At 42.8% G+C, this 7,516-nt stretch overlaps 1 long non-coding RNA gene and 1 pseudogene across 2 annotated transcripts; one reads left to right on the forward strand and one right to left on the reverse strand.

The window, feature by feature from the left end:
• The first annotated feature begins 710 nt into the window (after positions 1-710).
• On the forward strand, positions 711-7,516 carry LOC123168715 (peroxidase P7-like; annotated as a pseudogene).
• Positions 3,048-3,924, reverse strand: LOC123168719 (uncharacterized). Of its 2 annotated transcripts, none has more exons than XR_006484479.1 (3): positions 3,629-3,924; positions 3,503-3,541; positions 3,048-3,114 (listed from the first exon to the last, which is right to left on the reverse strand). It is a non-coding gene; the product is annotated as an uncharacterized lncRNA (long non-coding RNA). The 2 variants fall into 2 exon arrangements; XR_006484478.1 differs by having other exon boundaries at positions 3,058-3,363.

Genomic DNA, 7,516 nt, shown 5'->3' on the forward strand with positions numbered 1-7,516 from the left:
CGGAGGCGCTGCACTGCTGGGTGCGGGCCCGTGGGCTGCCACGGTGGACAGTGGTGCAACGCCCCGGAGCTAGGCGCTGCACCGTAGGGTGTGGCGCCGGCGTGGCGGGCGCTACACAAAAAGGTCAGGGGTGTGAAATAGTTTCGCAACCAGTTCATTCTGTGATTTGCTTTCGATTATAGGTCAAAATTGTCAAATTTACCGCAAAAATCGACTACTAATTCGTCCAAGTGGACAACAAGCGTGTTTTTGATTCCATAGCATTTCAACGGCTTGTCCCAGCCCGTTTTCTAACACCGTACCCTTTCATTCCAGTGAGTGATTGGATCCAGCACCATCCAAGCAAGCAACCATGTCGACGGGAGCATCTGAATTTTATGTAAATTCAAGCTAGGTAGGTGTATTAGTTAGCCTGTCAATTCCCTTGGCTTTTGTTTTCTCTTCTTCCGGTCCTCCTGACCTCGCCAAGATGCACGAGGAGGCAGACAGACCGGAGACCTTGTCACTCGAGCTAATTAACATTGCAGAGCGTTCGCACATGCACACGCGGGTAAATTAGAAGCATGGATGCAACTGTACGCGCGCAGGAAGAAGGCGACACAAGTCGAAGTCTATATAAGATTATGCTTCCATTCATCTTCCGCACACTCTCTTCTTGCTTGCTTCTGCGCTGTGCACCGATCGCTCTCAACACCAGCCAACCTATAGGCATGGCGTCCTCCGGGAGCGCTTCTTGGGTTATACTTGCGCTGCTCCTCTTCATCACTCTGGCTGCCACCGCCAATGGCGACGAGCTCTCCGCGAGTTACTATGAGAAGACGTGCCCCAACGTGCAGCACGTCGTGCGGTCAGTGATGGCGAGCAGCGTCGCCGCCCAGCCAAGGATGGCGCCCGCCGTCCTCCGCCTCTTCTTCCACGACTGCTTCATCAACGTATATAAGCATCTCTACTACTGCTATGTATATTCTTACCTACACTAGTTGACAGCCCGTGCGTTGCCACGGGCTTCGTAAAATTTGTACTGGTTGCATGTCAAATTTAATATGGACAGAAAAGATAGCCAATAACACACAAAAATGATTTAAAATCCCCTTCACCTGTAAAAATTCACTTGCAATGTATTTTGATAAAAAATCGACCGTATAATAGAAAGACCTATCATATCTGATTCATAAAATAAAGAAGGGGCTACAAAAACATTGAACTCTTTATTGTGCTCTGCATTACAAATGATAATAACACTTGAATGCCTTTATTATTTATGCTTAAGATACCATCTCACAAAAGCAAGTGTATTATTATTATCCATTAATTGAAGACAAACACATGGAGTATTTTGTTCCCTTTAAACAAATGTTCGAACAAGTTACAACCAGAAACTCAATTCCATAAAAAAAGAACTTGATTGCAATATGCAAAAGCCTATATTCTAGAACATGCAATTCACCATTTAGGTACTACTGCAACAAAACACATCTTCTAGAACATGTTACTATCTTGGGAGAGGTAAATACATCAATCTTTGATAACATTTATTGTTAAAAAATTGTGTATACATTTATTTGTATTTTTATAATATTGTGATAAATCCATTGACAAATTTCTTCTAGTTTGTTTGAGCGGTGTAACGCCTGATTTGGTGTATCGGTTCAAAAGTAACTCACAGAAGACTCAAAAGGAAATGTGTGTTGTAGTGTGAACTCTGACATAAACCGATCGAAGGGAAAGCCTAATTCGGTATACACTCAGACTTTAAGCTCAAATATAAGTGTGAATCACAGGCAGTATCAATTGTGAACAACAAGGCTAAAATTTGCACAGAGAATATGTTGTCGCAAGTTTAAAACATATGTTTTTTCCCGTTTTAGCACAAAACTTGGAAAATACAGTCGGATTGAGGAGAAAACAAGTCTATAAGATTAGTCCTATCAATTGTTCATTATTCTATTAGCAACTAAAATAGAGAGATGGATAGATATATAGAGAAACAATACCTAATCAGATCCCCCAAACATCGTGATGCAATATAAAATGTCTGAAAAAATATAGTTCTCTGAAATATTGCAAGGGAGCCCCAAGACATTGACATTCTAAATTGCTTAGATCTTAAATGCTTAATACAATCATGCTTCTCCATTTTGAGCCAATCCACCTAACGTGGACTACTTCATTAATACATGCAATCATTCCAGATAGCCTGCAAAACAAGAGGTAAAAGTCAGTAAATATTGTACAAATAAATTTTTTAGTTGAATTGAAAGGCTCAAATTAAAAATCAACAAATATATGCAGGGTTATTTCATACTGCTAGTTTATTGGGCAGCATTAATCTCCTTGTCGGCATATAATGTATAATCCAAAATCATATTACCAATTTTGGGGCAACTTTATACTACTTGCGGATATAAAGAATATGATTAACTAACAAATATTGGATTGTAACAGATGTGAAAAAAATACTTCTATGCTTCAACGAATCATATGGTGTGAGTATCGTCTGAAAGCTTTTAGGATAAATAAGGATAGAGGGCTGTTTTGTTCAAGGAAACAGAATGACTCTCCTTACACCAAGTCTAAGTTCATCATTGTTACATGTATAAAACGGGGAAATACACAATGAATAAGAGGAATAAGGATAGAGAGCTGTTAACTTCATCGCACTGTTCATTTGCTTATACTGAAGAAATAAGATAAGATCCCCTGTGACAAATCTATTTATATTGACAAATGAATTCCCTCCATTTGTTAAAAAGATGCCTATTTGGTTGATCTGGAAGGCAAAGGAGAATTTCAAAACATGTATATGGTACCTTGCTAGAAGGAAAAAGATAAATGATATACTTGTCTCAAAATCAGAATGGATGATAGAATTACATAGAGCGGTTTGCCCATTTCGAAGATTCTCAGTGTTGTAAGGAACTGTGTCAACGAATTCCCATAGAAAATATAGCGTATGATTCCAGGAAATGATTTATTTCTGTTACTCACAAAGTGAATCAAGTGTCTTCAACAAGCAATTTAAAAGTGAAAGTAGATAAACAACTTACTAATCCACATAGAAGAGTGTTGAGTATTGAAATTTGATTTGCCGCATTGCAATGGTCCGCTATGGTCCTGCAGTAATATGTGTATGACAGCAAAAGGATCTTCAAATCAGTATGTACACTAACTTATCCATTATAATTCGATATAGTATATGAGATAACTTGAACATCTCTAGAAACCAGTGTGGAAAAAATATAACAACCAAATCGCACGTGTGGATTTTCATATGCATCCCAGACGCTACAAACTTGATCAGAGCCGAGAGCAAGGAAATGCATATCACAGTTGCAATGACCGCTAGGAGAACCCTCTCCACATCTGCGTGTTGAGAGACTTGAGATATTAATTTTGCACGCACTCCACACAAGCACATTGATGTTATGTTAGCAGAGTAGAAGAGCCATCATCTTAAGTTAGGGTATACATTATCATTTTGGGTATGATCAAATGGAAATACCTGCTCATGTCGTCCTCTGATCCACTCATCCAAATCATCCTACAAAGCTCATGCATAATGGTTTAAGAAATAAAGTATATATGCTCAAAGGACGAGATTGATAGCTAACAAATAGTTTATGCTTACAATTAGCTTGTGGTCTCCTCCTCCAACATGTGTTTCCTGTTTGAGCGTTGTGAAAGGTCAGGAGGTCCAGGCAGGTCAAGGCGATGGCCACCTTCAACTTTGGCAATGCAAACCCCCTCTCGGTGGCCCTCTCCACAACATCATCCATCCGCGTGTTGAGAGACTTGAGCTATTAATTTTGTAGGCACTCCACACAAGCACATGCATGTTATGTTAGCAGAGTAGAAGAGCCATCATCTTAAGTTAGTGTATACATTATCATTTTGGGTATGATCAAATGGAAATACCTGCTTATGTCGTCCTCTGATCCACTCATCCAAATCATCCTAAAAAGCTCATGCATAATGGTTTAAGAAATAAAGTATATATGCTCAAAGGACAAGATTGATAGCTAACAAATAGTTGATGCTTACAATTAGCTTGTGGTCTCCTCCTCCAACATGTGTATCCTGTTTGAGCGTTGTTAAAGGTCAAGAGGTCCAGGCAGGTCAAGGCAATGGCCACCTTCGACTTTGGCAATGCAAACCCCCTCTCGGTGGCCCTCTCCACAACATCATCCAACATATTGACGTTTAGCTGACTGAAAGGAACTATAGCAAGGAAAGGGGAAATGTATCATCAGATAATTCTTTGGGCCAAATAGCAGAATCTTACTTGATTCATGAAATTACACTGCTAGGTGCTTGCAGAAGAAACAATGACACGAGGAAAGATTCGTGTATGCATGTGCCTTTAGCAAGCAATAGCAAGAGGCAAAAGAATAATAATAAATAAATGCTCAAATAATAATCTTTGATAGGGGGGGGGGCGTTACACTGTATTTCAGAATAATCCATTCATTTTATGATAAAACCAAATATGCAGCAGAATAAAAAATTATACAAGGTGAGTAGTAGTAGATGAGTTTTTGAAGAATGGATCACTTTCCTACCACAAGGACTGCCCAAAAATAGTGCTAAAATATTATAAAGCATCTCATCAAGCATTCCTGCTCAGGTCCTAGGTATTGTATAATCCCTTCTTGCCATGTATGTATTCCTATACACATACAGCCTAAAATGCGGTAGTTAACAAAAGTCAAGACACTATAAAAATATATTAAAAAAAACTTCATCAGAATAGTCTCCGTATTCAATTGCTATCTTCTGATGACATCTGGGTCATTGTATTTTGAAATCGCAAACTGACAATAATTAACTGCAAGAATTGCCCGTTCATACATCTCCATCTGTCCATATTCACAAGGATTTCGCTGTCATAACTGTAGAGTATTTACTATTTACAGTGATTAGGCACACACACACACACCCTAAAATCAAACACAAGGATCAACAAAAACACCTTATCTTCTTTTACTTCCATCACATTCCATTTTTTTTGACAAAAGCTAGCGAGTTCTTGCAGTTTCAATAACAAGCAGGTAGCTGAAACTCACATCAAACTAATGTTCCAACTATACAAATAAAAAACTAAAAATGAAAAATGGAGATGCGTATGCTTGTTCAAATAAAAAAAGTCACATAAACTAAATTTTCCTAATAAAACCTCCTTGGATAGCTTATTCTAATTAAAATGTTTAATATCAAGTGAGCAACATGTTCCAGAATAATGATAATTAAATGAAAGCAATTGGCTAGTTAATAATCCCTCTATAAAGAAATATAAGAGCATTTAGATCACTACTTTAGTATTCTAAACGCTCCTATATTTCCTTACAGAGGATGTACATACAGTTGCAGGAAGGTAAGTGTGCATATACAGGACAAAAGCAGAAAATGTTCAACGTCAGGGCTATGAGATTAACATACCAGCTCTATCAACTGTTATTTCTAATTCAGTAAATTTGGTACAAAGCTTTTATAAAGCAGCCCTTAGAACCTCAAGCTTCTGAAAAATGTAACTATAACAGAAGAAATGAGATGTGTTATGTACTGCAGACTGTACTACCAAGCAAGCAAAGAAAACAGAGTTTGAAATTCAGATCATTTCAGTACCTTATTCAGCATGCATAATAAACCTTATTCAGCTTGGTACTCACAAATACATTGATTTTGAAAGAGCAAACATTTCCTGCATCGAACTTGAATTTCTTTAAGATGTGATTGGGAACACTTGCTAGTGTCCAACATAGCCTATGTCAAGTCTGCACAAGACACCTAGCCAGACATCCAACTTGAATTGGCAGAATCAGCCTTTTCTCATCTGATGGGTTGTAGTTTATTCAGTTTTTTTTTCTTTCAAAATGGCATCGCTCAGTACAAATTTACGTAGGCACGCAGGCGAAGCCGTTTGAAGCTACAGCCAACATCAGCAAGAATTCAAGCGAAAGGCACCGGGGTAATAGGAAATGATCATATGACGAAGAATTAAACATAAAAGAAAATATTTTTGGAGAAGGAAGAACATGTCAGGAGGATCTGATGAACCTGCTACGCATACTCATATGGACTTACGGTTCCGGTGAAGTGGAGCTGACGGAAGAGGGGATCACGAGCAGCGGCGGGATGGTCGGCGCTGGAGCTCATGGCGAAGTGGACCTGTGGCGCGGCGGCGGGGGAAGGGGTCGTTGGCGCGCAGGGCAGCGGCCGCGGTGGGACGTGGGGGCGGCGGCCGCGGCTGGATCTGGGCGTGATGGCCATGGCTAGAGCTGGGGCGGCGGCCGCGGCGGGAGGTGGCGGGGGCAGCCATGACGGGCGGTGGCGGTCGCGGTGCGGAGACGGGTTAGCATTTGAGGGAGGAAGATGGGGGAGGGGATCGGCGGCGGCTGCGAGGGCGAGGGCAACGGCGAGGGGATCTGGTGTGGTGTCGCTCGAGGGCACCTGGAGGCTTCGCCCGTCGCTCGCTCGTTCGCACGTTGCCAGTCCAAGACGGGTTTTTTTTCGCTGGTTTTCTTTCGTCGGTTTATTTTCGTCCGTTTTTTTGGCGTGGAGGGGAGTACCTGGAGGCATCGCTCCCTCGTAACATTGGTTGGTTCGATTTTTTTGGCGTGGAGGGAACTACGTGGGAGGTGGGAGGGAGGACGAAAATAAACCGTGATAGGTGGGATGAAAATAAACCCGGAACGCGGACTACCAACTGAGACATTAGGAGTAGAGACTATGGTTCCATTTGCTAATGCTACGAACCATATATGGCGTGACAGGGATGTGATGCTTCTGTTCTCCTGGACGCAACTCCTTTCTCCCCCAGCGAGAAGGATGTGGAGCCGAACGCCTCCCTCACCGGCTATACCGTCATCGACGACATCAAGTCCGCGCTCGAGCACGACTGCCCGGCAACCGTCTCTTGCGCTGATGTTATCGCCCTGGCGTCCCGCGACGCCGTCGCCCTGCTCAGAGGTCCCACCTGGAGTGTGCCCTTCGGCCGCAAGGACTCACGCTTCGCCGCCAACCCGGAGTCCACCAAGAAGGGCCTCCCGAGCCCGCACAACAACCTCGGCGAGCTCATCACCATGTTTTCAAGGCTCAACCTCGACGCGCGTGACATGACCGCGCTCTCCGGTGCCCACACCGTCGGGATGGCCAACTGCATGCACTACAGCGACCGCGTCTACGGCGCCGATCGCGATGAGGAGATCGATACTTTGCACAAACCATGCAGCAGTCGTGCCAGGGTCCTTCTGGTAAGGCGCTGTTTGACGTGCAGACTCCGATGAGGTTCGACAACGCTTACTACCGCAACCTTATCGCGCGGCGCGGTCTCCTCACCTCTGACCAGACTCTCTACGGCGGTGGAGGCCTGCATGACAATCTCGTGGAGATGTACGGCGCCAACGGTGAGGCGTTCACGAGGGACTTCGCCAAGGCCATGGTGAAAATGGGAAACGTTCCTCCGCCCATGGGAATGCCCGTGGAGGTGAGGCTCAAGTGCTCCATGGCCAACTATTGA

The sequence above is a fragment of the Triticum aestivum genome, chromosome 7D (genome assembly GCF_018294505.1).
Source record: "Triticum aestivum cultivar Chinese Spring chromosome 7D, IWGSC CS RefSeq v2.1, whole genome shotgun sequence".
Taxonomy (NCBI): Eukaryota; Viridiplantae; Streptophyta; class Magnoliopsida; order Poales; family Poaceae; genus Triticum; species Triticum aestivum.